This window comes from Equus caballus, chromosome 18 (genome assembly GCF_041296265.1).
Source record: "Equus caballus isolate H_3958 breed thoroughbred chromosome 18, TB-T2T, whole genome shotgun sequence".
Classification (NCBI taxonomy): Eukaryota; Metazoa; Chordata; class Mammalia; order Perissodactyla; family Equidae; genus Equus; species Equus caballus.
The window spans coordinates 54594649-54620506 of record NC_091701.1 but is presented as its reverse complement, the minus strand read 5'-3'; the positions used below and the strand labels follow the sequence as shown (position 1 = coordinate 54620506).

At 37.8% G+C, this 25858-nt stretch overlaps 1 long non-coding RNA gene across 1 annotated transcript; it reads right to left on the bottom strand.

Moving 5' to 3' along the window:
* Positions 1-21688: 21688 nt before the first annotated feature.
* LOC138918669 (uncharacterized) lies at positions 21689-25147 on the bottom strand. The gene is made up of 2 exons (XR_011428278.1): positions 24749-25147; positions 21689-24259 (listed from the first exon to the last, which is right to left on the bottom strand). It is a non-coding gene; the product is annotated as an uncharacterized lncRNA (long non-coding RNA).
* Between the last annotated feature and the right edge of the window lie 711 nt (positions 25148-25858).

Sequence of the window (25858 nt, the reverse complement as noted above, 5' to 3'; positions counted from 1 at the left end):
TAATTTAATATGCATATACATTTATATTTTTAAATAAATAGTTATATATGTATAGCATATATACATAGAGGGAAAAAATTCTGGGAAAACGTGTAAAATGAGAAGATGATTGTCTCCGGGTAGTGGAATTTTTAAATCTATATTTACATATATTTTCTACAGTATGCATGAATAATAATTTGCGTAAAATAAATTTAATGTATTTTTGAACACAAATATTGACTTTTATCAATCTGGTTTAAAATCTCATTTATTTGGGATAAATCCTAAAATTATTTTCATACATCAGTTACTGATAATGCCAAAGTTATTGGAACTTTCCCCCAAAATGCTGCTGAGGTTTTTATTTTTAATTAATTTAATTAAGTTTTGCAGTTTTTTTCTTAAATCCTGATTAACACTACGTGCCAGGTACTCTTCCAAGTGCTTTATAAATATCAGCTCAATTAAGAAAGAATAATAATACCCTATTTGGGGAGAACAATAGCTAAGAGTGGGGGTAAGACAAAACATTTTTTGAAATATAGTCTAACTTCTGTTTTTTAAAACCAGACTACCAAAAAACTCAGGACAAATACAAAATTCCTACAACCTGCTTTATTCATTTATACATAATGGCCACCAAAATGATCTAGCTTAAGTATATTCTGCTAAGAAATTAGTAATTATTTTCTAAACAATTTGGACATGGTTTTATACGGCATGATTTTACAAGGAAAATGATTGTCAAAAACTTATGTAAACTACACAAGCACCTAACATACATTATTCTCTCTCTAACCAAAACTACCAATTGCTGTTCTCTAAGTGAAATTCGAGTACATAATTACAAACGTAATAATAAGATTCAGAACTATTTCTCATTATCTCCCCATAATACTCTTCTCTGCATGTACAAGGTCCCCATGAAGCCAGCAGGCAGGACTCAGGAGCTGTGGAGGTCACAGAGGGGGCACAGCAGTGGGTAAGTCACGAGCTGGTAGTCAATATGATATACCTCTAGAATCAGTATAATCACCATGAATAACACAGGAACATCATGGTAATATATGATAGGCTATCATTTTTCCTTGCTGTTCCTTATGTAGCTGTGATGACCATAACTCAACAACAAATTTGCCATAGAACCTTCAAAGAAGGGGGAAAATCAGCGAGCTTGCATACTTCTGTTCTGGGAACATATGATTTTTTTCCTAATATAAATCCAAATATATTCACAACCATATTTGCTTCACGTGTAGAAATGGCTACTCTTAAATATCGGTGCTCCAAAGGCCACTGCTGCTCCAAATTTGCCGCTGCTGTCACCTGAACGTTGAGCGATAGAAAGGAGGCCTCAGCATATCGAGGCTGAAACCTCTTAGAAACAGGAAAAATTAAATCATTATTGGTCTTCCTGAGCTGGGTGCTGCAGAAAAACCACTGTGAAAGTGAGTGGCCACAGCCCAACCTGGGAGAGAGTCATTATTTTCTAATCTGCACTAATGTTCATTTAGCACCAGAAGATGTGTTCGTGTTCACCGTTTTAAACCATAAGCATGTTGATTACTCAAACAACAGAGCCAGCCTTCGTTTTCCTAATTCTCCCTTTCTGACATGCCTGGGCTGACTCTGGGGAGAGCCACGTGTGTGCAATAGCTAAGGGCTGCGCTGGTAACTATTTTCACATTAAGAAACAAGAGAGCAGAGAATTATGAAACCATCTCTCGCTGGGGGTAAAAGAAAAAAACTCTTCCAACTCCATAGGAAAAAAAGCAGAAGTCCTTAGAAAACTTTTCTTAAATTTCTTTAGAAATCTCCTGTACACATGCTAGAAGATATGCCAAAGTTCAAAGAGCCCTGAGTCTGCAGAGGGGTAGGGCTCTGAAAATAGAGCAAAAATAACAAATAGAAAATAAGAGCTGAAAGGGTGTTTAGAATTCACCACACCCAACTCCCCACCCTCCATCCCGTTACTGATAAGGAAACAAAGATCCAGAAAAGGATCCCAAGCCAGACAGTGAGTTTCAGGCAGAGCCGGGATTAGAAACCTACTTGGTTTCCATTGCAGCCTGCTGCTCTTCCAGAACCCAGCCTACAGACTCCTGGCCCAGTGTTCCTTCTACTACAACAGGCTGCATTACAGTAGGGAATAGAAAGCCACTGACAGTTTTTGAGCAAAGGAATGAACTGATCATCTCTGTGTTTTAGGAAGATTGATCTGGCAGGCCCATATGTAAGCTGGATTAAAAGATCAGCATTAGCACTAAGTAGCTTTAGTCCAGGGCCTGTGGGAACAGGAACTAAGGGATCAGAATGGAAGGGGCAAGATGCAGGAGAGATTTCAAACCTGCTTGTCTGCAGGCTGCATGAAGGCAGAGCCAGTTGTAGCCACATTTCGTAATACAGTGCCAAGGGCACAAAGGGACATGGTAACTGCTGGTAAATGAACAGATGAATGAAAGAAGTAGAAAAGAGAGGAATCAGTGACTGACTGGGTAAAAGGAAGGGAAGGAGTCAAAAATTACCTCTAACTTTGTGGGTTATGTGGCTGAGAGAATGTTGGAGAAATTGGTGAGCTGAGCATCAGGGAGAAAATAGAGTGTCAGGGGTCATTCAGGGTGGACCTGGAGAGGGCTTTCTTGAATCAGTGACCTAGAAGTGACAGTGAAGCCCTAGAAGAGATGAGATTGCTACTGAATTACAGCAATGGAAAAAGGGCTGGGGACATCAGTAGGGTTAATCTGTGCACCTGGGTCTGGTTTTTAAGACTCAGTTCTCCACTTTCTGGTTGACTGATAGAACCATGGCATTGGCATTTGGCAACAACAAGGGGCAAAGCTTCAGACCCAAACTCAATGTCAGGGTGAGATTTTCAAACAGGAAGATCCAAATATATGCTTATAGTAGCAATGAGAAAATTTCAGCTTGAACTTTGAACCTGTCCCAAATTTTGCAATCAAGAAACCTTTTAAAAAATACACAAATACTTTTCATTTTAGTCTAAGTTTTGAGTCTCATGGTGAAGAAATATTTTAATTTTGAAATAGATACCAGGTTAGTGGGGAGGGACATCATAATCTTTTCAGTGATTGGGCGAGATGGCAAATAAGCCTGACATCCCCACCCCCACTCCACACCTACAGGAGTGGCAGCACGTGTATGCACCCTTTCTGCAGGAGCCTGGGGAGCAGTCCCCTACACATGGCTGCTGTTGGCCACAGCAACCTTCTCAAGTATATCCTACAGCTTTTCTGCTCCTTCCATCCACATGGCCAAACAGAGGCCAGACCTTTGAATGGGCCGTTTATATTCTATGGTTACTATTTCCTAAGGTAGTAAGTAGAATCCTAGAACCATCAAAATCAAAATTCATACTGTTCTATCTGAACATGACCTTAGAGATGAATTAGAGTTAAATTCCCTTGAGGGAACCGAGAACCAAGACTAACTTTCCCTCTAAGGACAGAAGGGCTAGGTTTTTGGCCAAGGCTGGCATTCTAGGATCTGAGGCTGAGTGTGGCTCTGGCCCTCCTACTGTAGAAAGTGCAGTCAAGAGGATAACATAGGTTAAGGGGGCTTGAGAACTACATTCTCGTAGTTGTCAGACACAAGGGCAAAATGTTCCAAACAGGAAGTGGGACCTGGAGAAGTGACAGAAGATGACAGGACAATCAATTCAGGTGTGAGGAGGTGAGGCTAGTGCTTACAGACTCTTGTGGGTGAGGACGTCTCCCCTCAGTAACCTGGTTCCGCCATGAGTTAAGGCTACCTCCTGACGAGAGATTTCTCCAACACTCTTATGGTACCAGAGTTAACGCCCATCACTGGTGAAAATAAGAGTCTTGGAATAAAGGGGGAAAACACAATAAGATCACAAGTCTTAGCTAAGCATGATGGAATTAGGTAATTATTATAAATAATAGAGATACTAATTTGCCAAAAAGAAAATTGAATCCATCAACTTGTATTGGGTATATATAAAGGTACCTACCTATCTTTTTTCTATTTGCTCACTGAACTCTATCCACCGACATTTTTAAAAAAATCATTCATACGGCTGACATTACTATTTAGTACTAGTGTTTCAGATTCAGGCTGGGGTTGGAGAGGGGCTGTTGTGGATGGCAGCGGGAGAAACTACTAGTTCTTCAACATCTTTCTACTATTCTAACATTGCATTAGAGCCCCTGATTTTTTCCCAGGCACAAAACCACTCCGAATATAGGTTACATTCCCCAGTAAAAAAAAAAATCATGCACATATTCATTTGCTCACTATTTACTCAGCAAATATGTATTATTTGCCTAATATATGTTGGACACTGTGTATACAATAGTTCACAAAACCACATGGAGCTTGCAAAGAATAATTTTAACCTACTACTCACATGAATTCAGCTCATTTCAGCATTTGTTCTTTCTTTTCCTAAAAACAATTCTACTTTTATGGGAAAAGAGTCATTTCCCTTGAGCTGAGAGTATCTCTTTTTGGGAAAACAAGAGAGAATAAAAAGCGTCTTCAATACTGTATCACTGGCATTTCATGTACACTCATCCTCAAAGTAAGTAAGAATTTCTAATCTGTCCCTTAGGAATATTCCAAAATCATTTGAAAATCATCCTAGCTTATCTCTGCTTCTGACAAGAGTTGTTTGTGATATCTTTATTTTCCCTGTTCAGGTTGCCTTGGATTTGGACATTAATCAGTGCTTACCCTCTTAAGAGTAGGTCTCCCCAGCCTCTATCCATACCAACTTCTTTCAACACTTAACTAACCTGTGGATCGTGATGTTAAACTAACTTATTCTCAATGTGATCTTCGATATGGTCAGCAGGCAATATTTTCTGCAAAAGGCATTTTCTCCTAACTGAAAGGAGAAGAAAGCTAACTCTAGCTTCCTGTGGACCGAGTCCCTTGTGAATTCCGAGAGGGAGAAAAAGGTTAATTGTTAACAGTTCCCTGCCTGTGTCACTTACAACTCACCACTGGATCCCGTCAGTCTCACACCCTTTCAGCAGTAGCATTTAACACACTGAGACCAGACGGAGGTTTTTATTGCTTTCTTCAATAAGATAGAGGGCGAGTTTAAAGAAGGCGATCTTTAAGATTTATCTCTGTGTTCTGGAATAAGAGTTCAATAATTCCTGTAATTCATGTTGTCATCTCCCTTGGCCTTTTGCTTTACTTTAGTCTTTTAACATCTCACCTTATTTTAACAGCAATTATCCGAATCCATATACTAATTCAACCTAACAAGAACTCTGGTAGTCTGAACCTAGTACGAGCAAGGCATTGGACCAGGCGCTCATATTATGCTTCATAATGATACCATATTTCACAGGCAAATGTACTGTTTTCAATAACTACAAGTTATCTACAATTTATCTTAAAGGATCTGACAATAAATCAAAGGAGTTAATTGGATAAATTTTCCTTAAGAGGGAATCAGAGTCTTATAACATCCTTTAACCTCTGGTGGAAGCAGTCGGCATAAACTTGCAAATATAACATAGAATCAATTTGAATTTAGTGAACGGGATCAGTAGAAGTAAAAGCTAGACTTTAAATATAATTCATGGATCCCAAATTTCTTCTAGAATCCTTAAAATTATATCTGTATCTACCTATCTATCTATCCCTCTATCTCTGTATTTGTGCCCATCTGTAGATACATTCTTAAATACACTTAATTCTTAGAATTCATTTTCTACTTCAAAAGGCACATCACGCAGGCTACATTTCTAGCATCTTTTGAATTAGAGTGACAGTATAACATTTCTTGAAATTTCACAAAATCTTCTATACGGATCATATTTCTAGATAAGCATCAAAAGAGGTCTGAACATTCCAATACTTGAAAACAAGATGAATCTTTACCATCCTGGAAGTAAGTCAACAGAATTATTTGTCCTTATTTCACAAGGTTATCCACAAACTCGGACCTCATGCAGCTCATCCTGAACCTGAAATTACAGCCATCTTTAGAATCATACTATAATTTTGTAATTCAAAGCGTTCTTAGAAATCTATTAGTCCATAATTTCTGAAACTTCCTTCCAAAGAATATTTATGTTCTTCACCATGTTAACAGGTGTTTGGGGGAACAGTTTCTGTGTTCAAATAAAGTTTGAAACATCCCTGCTGGAGGCTCACAGTGCACGTTAGCATAGAAAAGTCTCGGTAGATCTGCAGTAAAAAAAAAATCCCTACTGGTGGTGATAGGGGGCTTTCATATTTATTCTCTAAACATACTTATACTTTTTATTATTTTATACAAACTATGTGCTGTACTCCCTGAAAAAGAAATGAAGAAATAGATCTCAGAGAAAGTGGAGAAAGAGAAGAGAGATGGGAGAAGATTCGATAAGTCTCAGTGAAGAATGGAAGTTTAAGGATTAAAAGACATGTCTAAAGAGCATTTTTATAAAGTTTTGTAACGTGAGGTGATGTATATCTCTTCCTCGGTGTCCTTAAGAATTAGATTATTTGTCAGGGCAGAGAAGGAAGAAAGGAGGGAAAAGAGGAAAGACAGAGGGAGAAAGAGGAAGGGAGGGAGGGAGAGAAGAAAAAGGAGACATATGGAGAAAGAGAGAAAGGAACTGTTTAACTTTGTAAAACCTCGTGTTTCCAAAACCTGTTTGACAGTAGAACTCTAATGGAAGAGTACCTACGAACGCTAGTGGCATGCTGGTAAGTGTTTAACAATCCGCTCTTGGGGAAGGGACTTCGTTTGTAGCATTTACCTATTTCCATGGTGTAAATACTGCCCCCACGGCCAACTTCAAACTGCCAATGTGACATCCACTGGCTCCCAAGCTTCTGGTTGCAGCACACCGCTGCTACTATCTCTTTGGAAACGGAATTTGTTGACCTGGTGTATCTTTCCCTCCTTCCCAATCCTCTCTCCTGTACATACACATTTTAAAGATGAGCAAACTAAGGCCTGGAGAGGTTATGTGACGGTCAAAATATACCTAAACTCTAATTTTTAAATTCAATGATGATTCCATACTATCTAACACAGAATTTTCACTATGTGAAAAGGAAGGAGAGTACTATAGAGTCCAGTGATAAAGAAGACACTTACCTCAGAAATGTGAATTGAGGGGCTGGCCCCTTGGCCGAGTGGTTGAGTTCATGGGCTCCACTTCAGCGGCCCAGGGTTTTGCTGGTTTGGATCCTGGGTGCAGACATGGGACTGCTCATCAGGCCATGCTAAGGTGGCATCCCACATGCCACAGCTAACAGGACCCACAACTAAAATATGCAACTATGTACTGAGGGGATTTGGGGAGAAAAAAGCAATTAAAAATAAAGAAACGTGAATTGGTATCTTTTAGCTGCTCAGCTACTCTGCCTGTGGATGGCACAATTTGGGTAATTTATGTGTGTTACCAATATCTCCCAATAGTAACAAGATATGTGAGTTCATTTGTCCATATTTCGAAATCTTTAGTCAAAAGAGGCTGTACGACAATTCAAACTGTTGTCCTGAATTCATTCATATCTCATTCAAGTCTTGAAATCTCTCAGATCTTGGTCTCAAACCAGAGCTTGGTCTGGTTACTCTCTGAGGTCAGAGGAAATACTTTACTTAGAAACAAAGGAAAGTTAACTCTCATTTATTTTAATATTTTTGTGGTTCAAACTTTTCCTCTCAACCCATCATTCACCTTATATTTTTTACTTGCTTCTCGTATTTTCAAAAGACAAGGATTTGTTGAGATACATGTTTTTAAAACATAGAATTGTTTCCTGATATATATTTGCACATATGTATAAATAAATCTGATTCTGTTTGTGGAAGGTGATGCTACTTCCTTGGGTTCAAAGACGAGAATATAAATTTGCTTGTATTGAGAGTCATTATCTTCTGTGGCAGAGACGTCCCTGTGAGCCCTTCTATAAACGGATTTGTTACATAAATCCCAGGTTTTTCTCTGACTGGCTTCCACTCATCTTAGACAAGTCCCTTAATCTCTTAAAACCTTGATTTCCTTATTCATAAAAAGAATAGGATGATAGTAATCTATACCTTATGGGGTAGTTGGTCTCAACTACAGAGATTTTGAGAACTGATTAAGTTTGTGAATTTCACTCTAACTTTGGGCCATTTTACATTTTGACTCTTCCACCAAAAGCTTGGTGAGAAAAAGAACTAGAGTTAAGATTTGTTCTTTATGTTATCTGTAGATTGAAATCATTCAGATTCTCCTGGTATCTCATTAGGGATGGATGCCAAGAGTCGACAACCGTGGATAGTTGATATTTTGTAAATATAATAATAGATTTGTGTTGCCACTATATTTGCTTAATGAGCAGCATTGATAAAAGGACAATTTTAAAAACAAAGGCCTTACAAAATTCAATAAGCCACAGATACAAGAAAAAAGGAAAGAAGAAGCTTAATGAAAAATGTAAGGAATATGAGGGTAAATTTGAGGGTTGGGACACTTTCCTGGGTGCCTGTGGCTGAACCACTTTTTATACCTCAAGGAATGAAATAACATTCTTCCGTGTTCTCTTGTCTATAACGATGTATTTCTGATTTTTCAGAGATTCTAATGAAATTCTGCAGACTTTCAGAGTTTTTAAACTTGAAATTTTCCTCTATGTCCAAGATTCTCGGTGATTGCAAAGTGACTGGTTCCTTTGACAATTCATCAGCATCGTTCAGGAGGAAGAAAATTTGCTGATAGTTACCTAAGCTCTGCTGGAAAATTCTAAACATAACACGTGACTACAGGTGCAAATGAGTACTCCTAAGATTGGTATTTGTGATACATGTTCATTGCTCCCTGCAAGTATACTTAAGTAAGTTTGTCAAGCAGCTTGTGAGTACAACTATTTTATTAGAGAGATTTTGTTGAGAATTCTGAAAATGATGTTATATGAAGAAGAAAAGTTGTAATTAATATTTAAATAGGACTTTACTGTTTAACCCGTAGTTTTCTTCACATTGTCTCATTTAATCCTCACACTAACCCCCATAAAGTATATTATCCCCATCTTATGGATGAAGAAATTGAAGTTTCAAGAAGTTGCCTTATCCAGGTCAGTGGAAGCCTGTCAGGGAAGGCTAGGACTCAAATACCAAATTCTGCGCACTTTCCACTAGACCACATTAACCCTTAGAAATGAACTTGACTTTTGCTCCTATGATTCAACAAATTACTGATGTCGGCCAGTCCCTCAATCCTGGGGAACCAGCAAAGGTCAAGCAAATATGTCATCTCTGCATATTTGCAATAGGGCTTTGAACTACAAATCCAGTGGTAATGAGGCCATAAGTAGAGAGTGCTTCCTCTGTAATTGGACAGTACAAGATGCAAATCCTGGCTCCAAGGCTTACTTGGCCAAGTTACCTAACATCGTAGAATCTCAGTGTCCTCATCTGTACCATGGGGATGATAATAGCACTTACCTTATAGCATCGTTGTGAGGATTAAGTGGGGTTAAATACAAAATGCACTTAGCACATAGTAAGCACTCAATAAATGCTAGCTTTCAGAAAAATAGATTTGTGTGGCTATATGGTCTCCTTTGTTGACTAAAGGAACCGATCAGACTTAAAACTCTGCCCATCCAGCAGAGGTAACAGATTAAACACATACAAAAATTTCATAGTTACTGCCGTCTCTGACCAAAAACGCTATTGATAAATAGTATTAGAGTTTTGGAAAGTATAGAGTATAAATTATATGGAAATAAAAAATACATATAAAATCTAGTACATGAGATTTGAATTTAAACATATGGTCTGTAAGACTCCAGCCAAAAAATTCTATGACTTTATGATCATTTGATATAATGAGTTTACCAAAGGCCATTACTCAATTTAGTCATCTCTGTTTTTTTCCTTTTAATCGTTTACCACATACCTGGTCTAAAATTCTAATTTCTGTATCCAACTCAGGGCGCACACAGAATGTTCACACAAGGCCGATCACTTGGGGTTTAACTGTTCACTCCTGTCTGCAGAAATCTAAAGGCCACCCCAGGCCACCAACTTAATTATATCCAGGATGCGCACCAGAGGTGAAAAGCCTCCTAGAACTGTTTTTCAATCATCATCTCTCCAATTGAGCTGGACTAGTGACACTAAAACCAGCAATTAAAAGCCTCAAGTTTAGAAATACATTCAGTTTCCCAAGTCCCCAAATGGCAAAGGTTAAGTGAATTACGTGGAGATAATTCTCCAAGGTCCCAAGGGAGGGTCCTGCTAACTTCAAATTGCTGGCTGATTCAGCCTTGTTTTTCCCTTCCCAACTGACGTGCTTCTTGCAGTGGCGCTGCCAATGTAAATATGAGGAAAACAAGAAACGTAGCAGTTGGGGAAAATAAAAACCCTTCAATATGCTTTCTAGGGGAAAGCCATGTGATTAGCACATTTAGTGTTTCTGCAACACTGAAGGCTTTTTCCTCTAGCTATTTTCAAGAACAATCGTGAGTCAATTTACACTCACCTCGTATTAAAGAATATTTGAGATCTTTACGGTGTTGCTTTGCACCTTAAATTGGAGCGCGATGCCGGGCATCTTACTGTGTGAGACCGTAATGGGACCCGCAACTCTCCTCCAGGCTGAATTAGAACCACCCATTACACCTCGAGTTGTGTGGTAACACCTCCACAGTGTTTCCAATTAACTTTGTAAGTTTTTAATCAGTGACAAATGCATCTTTGTAAATTCAATTTACCTTTTATTGCAGCGCTATAAACCGTCTTGCAGCATTCCGGTACTTTGTGAACATTTTACTTGCTACTGACATAAGACAGCTGTTGGACCTACAACAAAGGCTAAGCTTTATGAGTTACCTGAATTAGGATGTAGGTGAAGTAATTAAACCCCAAAGAGAAAGAGCAGGGGAAGCAGATCGCCCTCCGCGATCCACACACACCAATCACTGGGCGGGAGCTCCCGAAGCCACTCTGAAGCTGAAACATCCGACATTAAAACCCCAGAAACGCCCCTTTTATCGTGAATTTAAACTCACAATATGTTGAAAGAGGTAGATAAGTGAAAAGGTCAGGCACATTTTATTAATAAATCCATACTGCTATTTGTTTCTCTTTTTAATCAGATTCAAATGCATCCTGTTAAAGAGCGACGGGTGATTAGATCGTAAATCTGAACGACCTTGAAGATGATGAAGGAAATGCTTCTCTGTAAAGCGATCATCATGCTGCCAGTTTCATCATTTGCACATTTTTACAGGTGCAAGGAAAATGTTTAATTTCAAATCCTCTACAAGAATCAGATAAAATAAAATATTACTTTATAAGATCTCCAGGTAAAAAAGTAAATGAGCTAATCGCAGTACCTGAAAATATTTTTGAGGGGGGTGGTGGGTTCTATCTCCGCTCCTAAAATAAGAAAATGACAAAAAAAAAACCAGGCGATAGATTAGTATAAGTGTTTGACTTCAACTATGCTTACTCTAGGAGTCTAGCTTAGGTTTCATTTTGTTTGAATATTACTAATGACACATTAACTCATTGCCCCTTGCTGCAAATTATTAACTAATCGTAAGTAATATGGTCATGAGACATATCTTTTGTTACATATTTAATCAAAAGTCTGCATTTTTATAAAGGCAGCAAATTTATGGATGACATTTACAGTTTTTTCCTTAAACACTGAAGAATTCTTTTGTCTTATTTTTAGATTTATCACTCAACCATGAGACATTTGACATTCAAGATGTATTTCTGTGTCTTACTATTATCACATTGAAAGTATGGTAAATGTAATTTGTCAGGAGTTTTTAGACCCTGACATTATTCTAATTCATTAATTAATTCGTTTATTCATAAATTAATTTATTCATCAAGTGCCCAATATCTGCCTAGGATAAATAGTGACTAAAGACATAACTTCTCTCCTGAGGATCAGGGATTATACATGCAAGAAAAATTTCAGACCTATTACGTATTAATTATTTCAGATGTTTATTTAGATTTTATTTGTTTTCCAGAAGTTTTTAAAAATCAGCTGTGATCTAAAACTTTTCATTGGATCTGTACATTGTTACCATTTCTAAACCATAGGCTTGGCTTTCTTTGACCTTTTCTGAAGGGCATACACTTTAATACTGTTTTCATTCTTCGTATGTATCATGGATGCTTTTGATAGCTTATGAATTTTTTATAATACGTATACAAACTAGTCAAAATACAGCTTTGATTTCATTACCTTATTTTTCCCCATTCTTTATTACATGCATAAAGAAATAAGAAAATGCTTGACAGGTTACTGTATAGCTACTTTAGAATGTAGGAATTAGACATGAAAAGCACCCTTTTAAATTGCTATAAACTGGTCATTAGTTTCTCACCATTTCTCTAGGTGCTCAGAAAAATATGGCCAGACGTAGGAGAGGAGTTTAGCAGACAGTACGGAGTTTATGTGCTTTATCCCACAATATGATCTTCACCCAATCGAAGTAACGCTCCAACGACAGTCTCATGACTTGGAGGACAAAAGAACTCAGGGCCCTGGTGCAGCACAGTCATTAGATAGGGAGGCCTTGAAGGGGATACTAAGCCTTCCCCACGCTCAGTTCTCGGCCTAACCCTAACAAACCCAACCCAGGGACGTTCCCAAAGGTGTGGAGAGAGAGGTGGCCTCCTAGAACCTCAGGCTTTCATGATCCTCTCCCAAGATGTCCTCTGACACCCCAATGTGACATGAGAACATGCCTTCAAGATGAGGCAAATCAGAGGTTAGAATCAAAAGCTTTAGAGAAGTGCCCTAGCTTAGTGACTAAGCTGTAAAAAGCTGCCCTTATTGAGAGCTTGAAATATGCAGGCATTGAATTTGTCACAACCACCCTACGATGTGGATGAGGGAGCAGAGGCTCAGAGATTTGCCTGGAGCCGACAACGCTTTGGAGCTGGAGTCCATACCTTTGTTGCTGTGAATTCCACGTGGGTGAGCCGTGCTCTTAACCACTACAACACCTGCCCATCAGATGCCGAAATGTCATACTCTCTGAAGCCTAAAGTCTTAGTCTTGAAAATAAAATTTTAAATCTATGATTTTTCTCTTGAGTAGCAAAGTTCACATCCCTGAAATGCATCCTCATGTGAAAACTGAATAGTTATTGCTGTATTTCAATGCTGTTCTTTTTACTTTATGTTGCTATGTTTGATAGAGACTATTCCCACTGTTGTAATTTCCACACTGGAATTAAAGATCCTCTCTAAAATAGTAAAGAGTTTGCCCTATTTTATGGCAAAACATGCCTCTGTTTTGTAAAAGTAGATTAAATTCCCTCCCACTGGATTGTTTCCATTTAAACCATCTTACAGCCAAAGCCACTTTACCATAATTTTTGCTTAGCTTTTTTAATAAAAGGCTTTTAATAACCTCTTGCATAAGAAGGGTCTTATAGAATTGTATGTGATATGCAAATTTATTTCCATTGAAATAAATCTAAAAGAAAGTTTGTATATATTCCGTATTATTTTGTGATGTAAAACTCTAGCTCTTGATGTAATTAATTAGGGATCATTGGGAATTATCATTTTGGATCCTGGTCAGAGAACATTTTAAAAATCAATGAACATTGGAGGCTTCACTTTCTCCACACCCAAAAGAAAGAAAAAAGATTAAAAACAAATTCCTCGGGTATTGTCAGGCAGTCTCAGCCCACTCACATCTGGTGTCGTCTGCAGCAGCTCAATCAATAGGGAAGAGTAATGTAATAATTGCTGCAACATTTTCTGTAATTCCTCATTGTGGTAGCAGCAGCATTTCAATAATATTCAGAGAGACTATTTATGGTGCATAAGGTAAGAGGTTTCTGCCATGTACAGAATAACAAAAAATTCAGCACTGATGTTTAACCCTTAATGTGAAAAACTCTTAGTGAAAGTAGAGATGCAGTCAAGCACTTAAACTTAAGTTATCAAACACTCTCTATGCCAGACAATAGTCGCAGGATGTTGAGCCACAGGGCATTTGAACAGGCAAAATAGTACTTAATGACCATTAATTGATAGAGGACCAGTTGAATAAAATATGGTTTATTCACACAATAGAAGATTATGCAATTGTTAAACGAAAAATGAGGAAGCTCACTATGTACTGATAGGAAAAATTTTCCAAAGTATTTTGTTCAGTGGACAAAGAAAAATACAGGATAGTGTATATAGTAGGCTATCTTTTACATGTAACAGGAGCAAAATTAAGAATATACATTTGTGTTTACTTCTGTATGCATGAGGAAACTCTGAAGTCTATATCTAAAACTAATAATGTAGTTTATCTGGGTGTATGTACGGTGAGGTGTGGATACTGGGGAGGGGGGAGGACACGAATGAGTGCAAAATGTTGATAAATGTACAGATATATGTAAATTTTGAGCCATGCGAATATATTACTTATTTAATAAGTTAAATTAAAAGTTGTTTAAGTGATGTACATACTATCAACAAGGAACTAATTAAATAAATATGGTATATTCATAGAGTGGAAAACTATGTCATCATAAAACAGAATATGAAGCTCTTCGCATACTGATCTAGAAAGATCTCTCAGATGTGTTGTGTTTAAAAGACGATCCATATGCAGAATAATGTCCTTAATATCCTGCCATTTTTGTGGAGGGAGGAGGAATATAAATTTGTATTCACTTGCGTATGATGAATGAGCTCTGCTAGGATACACAGGAAGTGAATAATATCAGTTGGTTGTGTTGAGGGGAAACACTGGGGCTGTAGCTTTCGGGTGAAAGGGAGACTTTTCATTGAATAGCCTTTTATGGTTTTTTCTTAACCACCAGAATATATTATCTTTTTATAAAAATAAAATTCAAACATTTAAATAGTTTTCAAAACAGTATCTAGGGGGCTGGCCCCATGGCCAAGTGGTTAAAGTTCCATGTGCTTTGCTTTGGCAGCCCAGGGTTTGTGGGTTTGGATCCCGGGTGCAGACCTACTCCACTCATCAGCCATGCTGTGGAGGCATCCCACATACAAAGTAGAGGAAGACGGCATGGATGTTAGCTCAGGGCAAATCTTCCTCAAGCGAAAAAAGAGGATGTTTGGCAATGGATGTTAGCTCAGGGCAAATCTTCCTCAAGCGAAAAAAGAGGAGGTTTGGCAATGGATGTTAGCTCAGGGCAAATCTTCCTCACAATAAAACAAAACAAAAAACAGTATCTAATCATAATTACTGCTTTTTCCCAAAGAAAGAAAAGAATAAATCAATCACAGAATTAGAGAAAGGGAGAAAATCAGGCTCTAATTTATCAAACTACTAATCCAACTACTGTCAAACTATTAATATTTCTCCTTAGTTTTTCTATACAAGTTTGACTGCAGTGTACTGTCTTTGATTCAAACTTCAGCTTAATAAAATTAACTTGATTCATTTCTTCCCAGACACATAAATAAATGTGATGTTTGTCTCTCATCCACCCCACCTCCCACTCCAGGAAGGGAAGAATAAATGGATTGAGACTGCATAATTTAAATTTTACCTGGTTCATTATCACTTTCAAATAATTTATGCATTTTAAGCAGCTACTTTTCTTCTCCTTACGTGTCAATCATGCAAATTAGTAAGATCGCAAAGAAACTGGCCTATAAACAATCAAATTTTAGACTAAGTATGTCACAGGGTTATCTTTCCCTGTGCAGATTTTAACAGCTGTAAAGCACCCACCCTTCCACATTGGAAAGTAGTGGAAAGATCACGAACTTACAATTAAACATATCTAGGCTTTAATCTTGGCTCTGCCATTTATAAGCTACATGTCCTTGGACAAATCGTTTAACCCCTTTGAACCTCAGTATTCCTTATCTGTAAAATGGCAATAAGCCTATTCACAGGGCTACCATTTAAATAAGGTATATATATTAAAGTGCTTAGTAGAATGCCCCATACTAAGGTGACCAATATTCCCAGTTTGCCCGGGACTCTCTCCTTTAGCACTGCAAGTCCTATGTCCTGGGAACCCCCTCAGTCCCGGGCAGATCAGGACAGCTAGTCACCCTCTTGAGTACAAAAGGAATATTCAATGTCAATGAAAATCTTGAGTGCACAGGCTAGGGAGGGCAGCGAAGTCCACAGGAGATTGTTTTTATGTTTCCTGAGGGGCCTCAGTGAGAAGGATACAAAACAGTCAGTTCTGAAACTTTCGGGCAATGGAAGCGCAAGATGGGCAGGGGAAGGTGAGTAGTGACTTGACTTGAGAGCCAGATGGCCCGAGTTTTAGTTGTGGTTCTGTTGAAGACCAACTGTGTGGCTGACCTCAGCGCCATTGGGCTTTGGGTTCATCATCTACAGATGAGAAGTTTAGACTAGTTCTTTCTTAGCTCTAAAGTTCTATTTTAGAAATAGTCAAATATCCTCAACAGATATGAAAAAAGTCTCTAAACACCACAAAGAAGGAGATAAAAAAAGCTCAACATCTTTTGTCTCGTCAGCCCCTCCAATGTTGTGATCACGTATTGAGCATTACCTACTGTGTGGAAAACTTTCTGCTGAGTAGGAACAAATTGAGTAAGACCCAGTCCATGCCCTCCACTCACACAGGACCAAGTGAGAACTATTTTGCCCACTAGAATGTGAGAAATCTCTGGCAAGAAGTGGGATACCAGCTGGACATGAAGGCTGGGTAAAACGTCGTTGCGTTTGAGCATCTCAATCAACAGAGTAAAATAACAGTCAACGCTGTCACGCCATTCTTTTTAGCTAATTTAACTACTACCTGGATTTGGTGAGTTATCTTCATGTTTGTATATCGAAGACAGTGGTGCTCAATTAATTGAATGTTTTTGTTAACTGAAGGTTTCTTGAAGGTTTCAAACAGAAATTTTGCCTTGTTCCAACTTCTGTTTCTGAATTTTATGAAAATCTATTATTAGTCTACTCACCTTTCTTGGCAATTAAAGTGTAAAAATTAACTTTTTTAAAAATAGCATTTATTGGATGTTTAATAAAATATTTTTGATTAAAAAGTTGATAATTACGGAAAATAAAGTATGAAGAGGTAAAATTCTCACATCCGCCACAATCCGAACACTACTAATATTTACTTCTAGTTTTTTTCTAGGCATTTTTTATTGTTATGATTCTATGCAAATTATGTATATCATAGGTTTTTTTTCACTCAACCATAGAAGACATGAATTTTCTCATATTATTGCAAACTCTTACAAGAGTTTGCTTATACTCATCATTTTAATATCTTCATTCCATGATGAGATAATGCCATGAATCATTTTAGCCACTCCTCTATTTGGACATTTGGGTTGTTTTTAATTTTTCACTATTATATATAATGCAATAATGTGAAACTTCATGCCTAAAAGTGGTTTTCTAATTTATTTAGAATAATTTTCTTAACTTTCATTTCCCAGGAATGAAATTATTTTTTAACAGCTTTTTATTGAGCATAATTCACATAGCATACAATTCACCATGTAAAGTATACCATTTTTTTGCTTTCTATGTATTCACAGATACGTGTAACCATCACTACAATTTTCATTACCCCAGAAAGAAATCCCGTACTCTTTTTTTTTTAAGCCTTTTTTTTTTAACTGGCCTTGAGCTGACATCTGTTGCCAATCTTCTTTTTTTTCCTTCTTTTTCCCAAGGCCCTCCCTCCCCCGACCCAGTACATAGTTGTATATTCTAGTTGTGGGTCCTTCTAGTTCTGCTAAGTGGGACACTGCTTCAGCATGGCTTGATAAGCGGTGCTATGTCCACGCCCAGGATCCAAACCGGCAAAACCCCGGGCCACTGAAGCAGAACGTACGTGGGAACTTAATCACTTGGCCACAGGGCCAGCCCCTAGCAACCCCATACTCTTAATTTAATTTTGTGTGTGTGTGTGTATGTGAGGAAGATTAGCCCTGAGCTAACATCTGCCACCAATCCTCCCCTTTTTGCTGAGAAAGACTGGGCCTGAGCTAACATCCGTGCCCATCTTCCTCCACCTTATATGTGGGATGCCCACCACAGTATGGCTTGCCAAGCAGTGCCATGTCCACACCCAGGAACCGAACTGGCAACCCGGGCCACCAAAGCAGAATGTGCGAACTTAACCGCTGCACCACCAGGCCGGCCCCCAAACCCCATACTCTTTAGCTAGCACCTTCCTACCCTTCACCCAACACCCACTTTCCACTAACCCTAGGCAACACTACTGTAATTTCTGACTCTATAGATTTCCCTGTTCTAGACATTTCATATGAATGGAGTCATGTAGTATGTGGTTTTTTGTAACTGGCTTCTTTCACTTAGCATAATGTTTTCAAGGTTTATCCATGTTGTAGCATGTATCCATACTTCATTCCTTTTTACAGATGAATAATATTCCATTGTATGGATATACCACATTTTGTTTATCCATTCTCCAGTTGATAAACAATTGGGTTGTTTCCATCATTTTGGCTAGTGTGAATAATGCTGCTATAAACATTCTTGTAGAAGTTTCTGTGTGGACATATGCTTTCATTTCACTTGGGAATATATGTAAGAATGAAATTGCTGGGTCATAGGGCTAGAAATGTAAATTCTTGCTTAAAAGAGATTGGAAACGTTTAAGTCTCTTAATATATATCTCTAAAATACTTTTCAGAAGGATTTTGAAATAAGTTTTAATTCCATAATTGAGGATCTTGCTATTATTCACAGTCAGTTGGTCCTCAGGGAGCAATGATGTCCCAAAGCCAATGACAGTGCTGTCCAATAGAAACATAATACAAGTCATATATGTAACTTTAAAACTTCTAGTAGCCACATTCTTAAAAAATAACAAAATAGGTGAGATTAATTTTAATTATATGTTTTATTGAACTCAACATTTCTAAAACATTATGTTTTCAACCTGTAATCAATATAAAAAATTGTTACTGAGTTATTTCATCTTCTTTGTAATCCACATTCAGTTTCCAACGTCTAGTATGTATTTTAGGCTTCAGCGTGTCTCAGTTTGAACTAGTCACACTGCAAGTGCTGCACCGCCACACGCGGCGAGCGTCTACGATATTGGATAGTCCAAGTCCAGGAGTTTGGCTGACTACATGTTCTTTGGAAGGTAACAGGAAGTTGCTTTTTACAAACATATCCTCAGATTTATTTCCCCTTGTTATCCTCTTCTTTTTAATAAAAATGAAGCAGGAACAAGATTTAGCTAATTGAAAATTCTTCCTAGGCAGAGCATGGTTAACAAAGTACTTACTGCTTCATGTACTACTTCCTATTTCTACCTGATGAGTAACAACACATAATGTGTGAAAAGAGACGACTTTAAAATATCCATTCCTTTATCCCAGTTAGCTTGGACAGACCCTGGAGCTGTTTTTGTTTCTGGGATCTACGTGATTATGCTGAATGCTCAATACCGATGCTAGCATTCTCGCAAATTGGTAAACAATTTCCTTTATTGGGTCTTTAATGATGAAATAAACAGGAAAGAAAAAAAGGCAAGAAGTAGATTTCCCTGTGTCAGGCTGGTGGAAACCATGTTTTCCAATTTATTCTTCTCACAATAAAAAGTATTTGATCTGAGATCCTATATAATCCCACAACACAATGATCCTTCTCTGTTGTATGGCAACTTCCTGCCATGCATAATTATTTTCCAAAAGCGTATCAGGTCAGAGATGAGGCAGAGAATGGGGGAAAGAGTCCATGGTGACCTCAGGCAGATTTTTTTACTAGTAGGAATCAGTTGGATAGTTATTACCACCTGGTGCTGCTAATGAGTCTGGTTGGGAGAACAAAGCTGCTAAGCATTCCACAGCATACTGCGCTGTGGTCCAGGTCTGGGGAGTCTTTTGGGGTCTGTTGAGCATCTGAAGATACATTTTAAGGTGTTTTGCCTATTATAGAAATTGAACCCTTAATTCTTCAGTTTTAAAAGAAACACGTTGCTTAGAAAGCATCATCAGTTGTTTATTCATTTGTACTCTACAACCTAAATATTGTACTGTGTTCATAAGATAATTTTAAAAGCTTAAATGTATTTTACGGCATTAAAAGCAATTTATTTATAATATTCTTGGAGGAAGTAGACCATCTCTTCCAAGAAAGTATTTGCACTACAAATTCAAATTGCCTCTAAGCAACCTATATAAAGAGACAATGTATTGTAGTCATTCAGAGCAGGAAGTCTGATGTCAGAGAGTCCTGAATTCAAATCTGAGCACCACCATTTATTTACCAGCCCTATGACCCGAAGCAAGTTATTTTCCTGTGCATAAGATTTCTCTCCTGAAAATAGAATAATGAGCGCTCTTTTAAGGATCAAGTGAGATAATGCATATATGGTGCTTAGCAGAATGCTCATCGCTGCTGCCTTTGTTGTGTTTTTTTGGTTATTATTATTACAGACATCTCATGTATTCCAAGCTATCACAGTATAGAGAATAGCAAATAAAAAGCCCAGGGACTAGCACATGACCAAGCATCAAATATTATGTGACCCAACTGCTAGGCTGTATGAGAGGAAAGCATGGCTATCCACAAGTTGTGAGAACTAGAGAAAAGAGGACCAGAGTGATGGGAATAAGTAGTAGGAAACATTAAAGTAACTTATTTATGAAGGAGATACTTGCTAATACACTCCACATATTGTTAATTAATTAATTCACTTATTGAGCACTAACTGTATGCAAAACACTGTGCTTACTATTGGGGGTTACAAAGATTAGATATGTTACCTGCCTTCAGTAACCTTAAAGCCCAGCAGAGTGTTGCCTTTATGACTGTGTGTACCACCTTGCCTTCTAGTCTTTGGTTTGCTTGTCAGCCTCAGCCTCTTGATTACAAGCAGGCACGCTGTCATATTCACATTTGTGCCTCCATACTGAGCACAGTGTCTGGCTTGTAATAGACACTCAATAAATGTTTGCTGAGGTGAATTCCTTAGCATGAAGAAGGGAATCAATCCCTATTGGATTCCCAACGGTAATAGATAAGCTCCTTGAAGACAAAGATTGTAAATTTCTTGGTTCCAAGGAAGGTGTATTTTTTATATCTCGTTAGCAGTTATTGCCAATATTAGAGTACTATTATTAAAATGAGATGCTATGGAATATCAAAATGCTGTTATTGCATTCTCAACTTTCAATAAGTGCCTTTAGTCACAAGTGCATAAAATATGCAATCACATTGCACTGTTACATCTAATTAAGGGAAATAAAGCAATGATAATGTGCTCTCTGATAAACAGGTTAATTTTCCTGAAATTTGGAAAACTTTTTTTTCCAATGGGATACTATAAATAAGATTTTTGCTGAATCGTACATGCTGGGACTTCATTATTTTCCATTCAGAACACTTCAATCTATTTTGCTTTAAAAGAAATGATAAAATTTAGATAATGAAATACGTTTAAATGAAGAAAAACTGATTACATAATATATGTGTGTGTTTTCCAGTTTTCATGTGGAGGCAGTACAGTCAATGAGAGCAATTCTTAATACTATTGCAGTGTATTTGACAAAATTATGTTTTGAGGGGTGCATCCTTTCTGATGTCCTGTGAAGTAAATTGTGAATTGTGATGTTAATACAGAACTTTGTTAGATGGTGGAAGTTTGCAGCTGATGGTTTGATAGGGTGAGTGGAGGCAGGCTATGGACATTCCCAGTCTACTGAAGCTCATTATAATTGGTAGTCTGGAATCAAATGCTAATCTATAGCCTAATGCTAGAATTATGACTTTCCATTAATCTGTGATGATTTTTATTTCTTTATTATGAGCTAAATGTGTACACACACAAGAGTTAACAAAGCTATCTTGGCACGATTTAATTCTCAGGGCTCCCTCTGCTGGTAGTGAGAGACAACAAATTCACAGAGAGCTTAAGAATGAGGCTAGTATCGTTATTACCACAATTTTGCCATTTATATTAAAGCTAAATTTACTGTTGGACACTCATGCAATAAAACCAAATGTTTTGGCTTACAGCTAGCCAGTTTTTCCACTAAAGATTAAGTGATATTTTTGTGGTTGAATTAATTAGTCTTTTCATCACAGAAAATTGAACTATTTCGTATTTAAAATAAATATTTGCCGGAGTTATACAGAGTAATTTACAACATCACTTATACAAATGATTACCAACAGCTTACATAAACAGAAACAGAACGCTTAATAGAGACATAGCAAAGATTTAGTAGCTACCCAGACTACTTCATCCTCCCCTATATAATTCCAATGCAACGTAAATACACACCCTTTATACCATCCGATAAAATAATTACTTTCTGGGCCATAATGTCTCAACATAATACATAAAAATACATGAAAAATTGGAAAAAATATATTCAACTTGTTGTCCTCTGAGACTGAGTACTCATGTATATAGTTTTAACTTTGAAAAGCACTTTCACCTTTATCATAACATTTTATCCTAACAACCCTCAAGATAGAGCAGATACTCTAATCCCCATTTAACAGGCTCTTCCAACGAGGCCTGAAGCCCTCTCTCTTGAGAACCAATTACTAGAAAGGCATCATGAAAATTATTTAAATTATCAACTTTTTTATTATTCATGTTATCCTGAATGGACTGTCCATATTTATGTTTCACAATATCTTATTCAAACGACCAACTAATGAACCCAAATTTTCTGAGAGCAGTAGACAATTTTTCAACTAAGTGTCCTGGAAATGAATTAGAAGAAAGAAAAGAAGAGAAGTGGTGAGGTGGGAACCATTTTAACATTATCCACTATGATGGTGCATAGAGGGTAGACTGTGTCCTCATAACTTGGAGCTCCAAGATCATTTGGGAAGTGGTAAGAGTTATGCCATTGTATGGAACTGCACTCTGGGTTCTAATTGAGTCAATCTCAAGATAAAAACAAACGAATGCTCCAGTTCCCGGGAGTCACCCAGCCCTATATGCAGAGAGTCTTTTGAAACCAAATCAGGAACTTTACTTTTTTTCCGTGCGTAAGTGAACAACCTTTTAGCAAAGTTTAATGACAGAGTTGAGACCAAAGATTCTGGTCTAACTAACAATCCTCAGTGAAATAGGTTTGATGGTTTCAGTTCAGTGCATATCATGAAAGCACTCTGGCACAATTGATAGGATGTTCATGAGGAGGTAATATACAGATCCACAGATTAAATTACTTTTCACCCCAAGAGATATTTATAGGGGTGATCTATCAAGGTTACAGGGAAGAGCAGTGACATGACAGTAAGAATGCTCAACCTAAGCTTATATGCTGGAACATAAAGACACCTGCAATTTTATCCTTGTTAACCGTTACAACTGACAACTTTTCATTAAAAAATGTTTTGGTACAGAAATCAGTTCTAAAGATTTAGACTTGTTTTTCAAGTTGAGTAAAAATGCAAAAACGTATCAGCCTATTTTATTATAGAAGAGATATTCATAGTGAACAAAAAGTCAAATTATTTTATTGTAGAATACATGCTACTTATATGTTAAAGTAAGGAATAAAGACCAGAAATATGAAATTATTATGTTCGAACAGCTATAAAATCCATTCAATTGCAAATAATATGTATTATTTTTCTGAATAGAAATATTAGCAAATGTTTTGCTTCTCAAAAGCCTACCATGAGATCAACTCAATTTCAATTACATTTCAGTGTTAGATAATACAGATGGATGAAATTGTCATCTTCTACCCCACAAACTCTACTCCAATAACTCTTAATTGGAATGAAAGCTGGTTCCTCCTGACCTTTAGACTTCACTCACACACGCACAAAATTGTATTATTTCCTTGATCGTGTCAACAATTGAGGAAATAGAACTATGCTTTCAAAATTATAGTAACGCTTTAACTGTATCTCATATATCTGATTGCTTCATTCCTCAGAATACAACAACCAAGGAACCAGAAGAAAACTGAAAAGACATCTAAGAAATAAAAATAAATCAGGCTAAAGTTTACCCATTTTATTCGTGAGAAAATTCCTTGGTCCCTCTTTTATAGTCTATTTACTCTTATTTTTATATACATTCCAACAAGCTTGGTTACCCTGGAAGAAAAGTATTGCCAGAGGTGGGCATACTGACATTAAGAACAGCACTTTAGGGGCAGGCCCGGTGGCGCACACAGTTGTTAAGTTCACAGGTTCCACGTCTTGGCGGCCCGGGGTTCGCAGGTTCAGATCCCAGATGCGGACATGGCACCACTTGGCAAGCCATGCTGTGGCAGGTGTTCCACATATAAAGTAGAGGAAGATGGGCATGGATGGTAGCTCAGGGCCAGTCTTCCTCAGGGAAAAGAGGAGGATTGGCAGTAGTTAGCTCAGGGCTAATCTTCCTGAAAAAAAAGAACTTTACATATACCAGATACAAATCAAATGACCACTGAGGTCCAGAGAAAGGGAGAATTGTAAATTGTGAAACAGAAAAATCCATATCTAGTCTAGTCATAATATCAGAGAGTGGGATTAAAATGTACGTTTTATAATCTCTAATGCATAATAAGCTGAAGAGCCTGTATTGCCTGCTAACTCGAATAAGGAGTGTTTACTCCACCACTCGGCTCAGACTGGGCTGTCACAAACCCGGAGAGATACCCCTGAGAAGAGTGACCCTCGGGAGGGGAGGACCAGTCTCTTTCTCCGTGCCTGAGTGCAAACCTAGATTCAGAGGCCCCGACGAGGGCCCAGCCAGGGAGGGGAGCTTCCAGAGTTGGCAGCCCGTGACACTGGTATCCACATGTCCACAGAGAGCCACTTCTACAGGGTCTCCACGGCAGGTTCATCTGCTCTACTTGTACCTTGGCACAGGAAAGCTATGTTCCTACCCGTCCTGGGCAGCATCCAGCAGGGGTGGGAGTGAAGGAAGATTTTCTCCTTTTGATGTTGAGGCAGTCTGACAAGAGCAAGAAATGGACACTCAGGGTTAAATACTTGGCGACCAGGTGTCCTCCCAAAGCCATAAATCATGATTAAAACCGAAAGCCGTATCAAATATCTTCTGCCAATCGACCTTTCAATACTGAATTGAAGTCCCATTTTTCTCTCCAAAAATATAACCTTGCTTTGATGAAGTCACAGTTCCTGTGTTTCTTTGGTTCTCACCCAAAATGTTGAGCCCGACAAAGATGGGAATATTCGACAAAGACAATGTCATGAGAGAAATGTTTAATTTTGAGTGCATATCTTTGAGAACTTCAAGTGAAGATTTGAATATCTCTAGTGATTATTTGGAGAATCCCGAAGTGATCATTTGAAACAGAGTTCTCAACCTTCTTAAGTATTAGGATCCCTTGCTGGAAGTCCTTGAACTTTTACTATCTGCTGATTAGGAAGCCACCTAGTGAGGACGAGCTACTGCCACGTTAGTGATTCATTTAACTTTAAATTAACTTGTATTTAATCAATCACAATACCTACATATATTTGGAAAGTAGCAGTACATAGATGTGGGAGACACAAACTCAGAATCCATTCACACAGCTTTTACAGTAACTCCAAGGGCTCCTAGGAACTAAGATCCATAGGTTGGAAACTATTTCTTTAGAATAACTAAACATATGAAAATAACAAGTAACTGAAAGGATGAATGAAGTCATTGTAGAGTGCTTGGTGCATGGTAAAAACTCAGAAAATGGCAGCCGCTATTCTTATAAGTGAATTTTGCACGTAAATGGATATTCTAGTGAGGTTTATCTTTAGAAAGGTAATGTTTTTCGGTAGACGTAGAGAGTAGACAAATTGCAGACAGACTGAAAAGCTAGATCTCCAAAATGCAAAGCGAGGGCAGATGGTAGCTATCCTCACTCTCCTTAAGTCAACTCCAAGAGCTGAGAGAAGGAATTTTTATCACTCTTTATTTTGTGCTTGGGCTCTTTGCCGAAGCCTCAAACATGAAATGATCTCTATACTTGGTATTAGGGGTACCACTTGCAAAA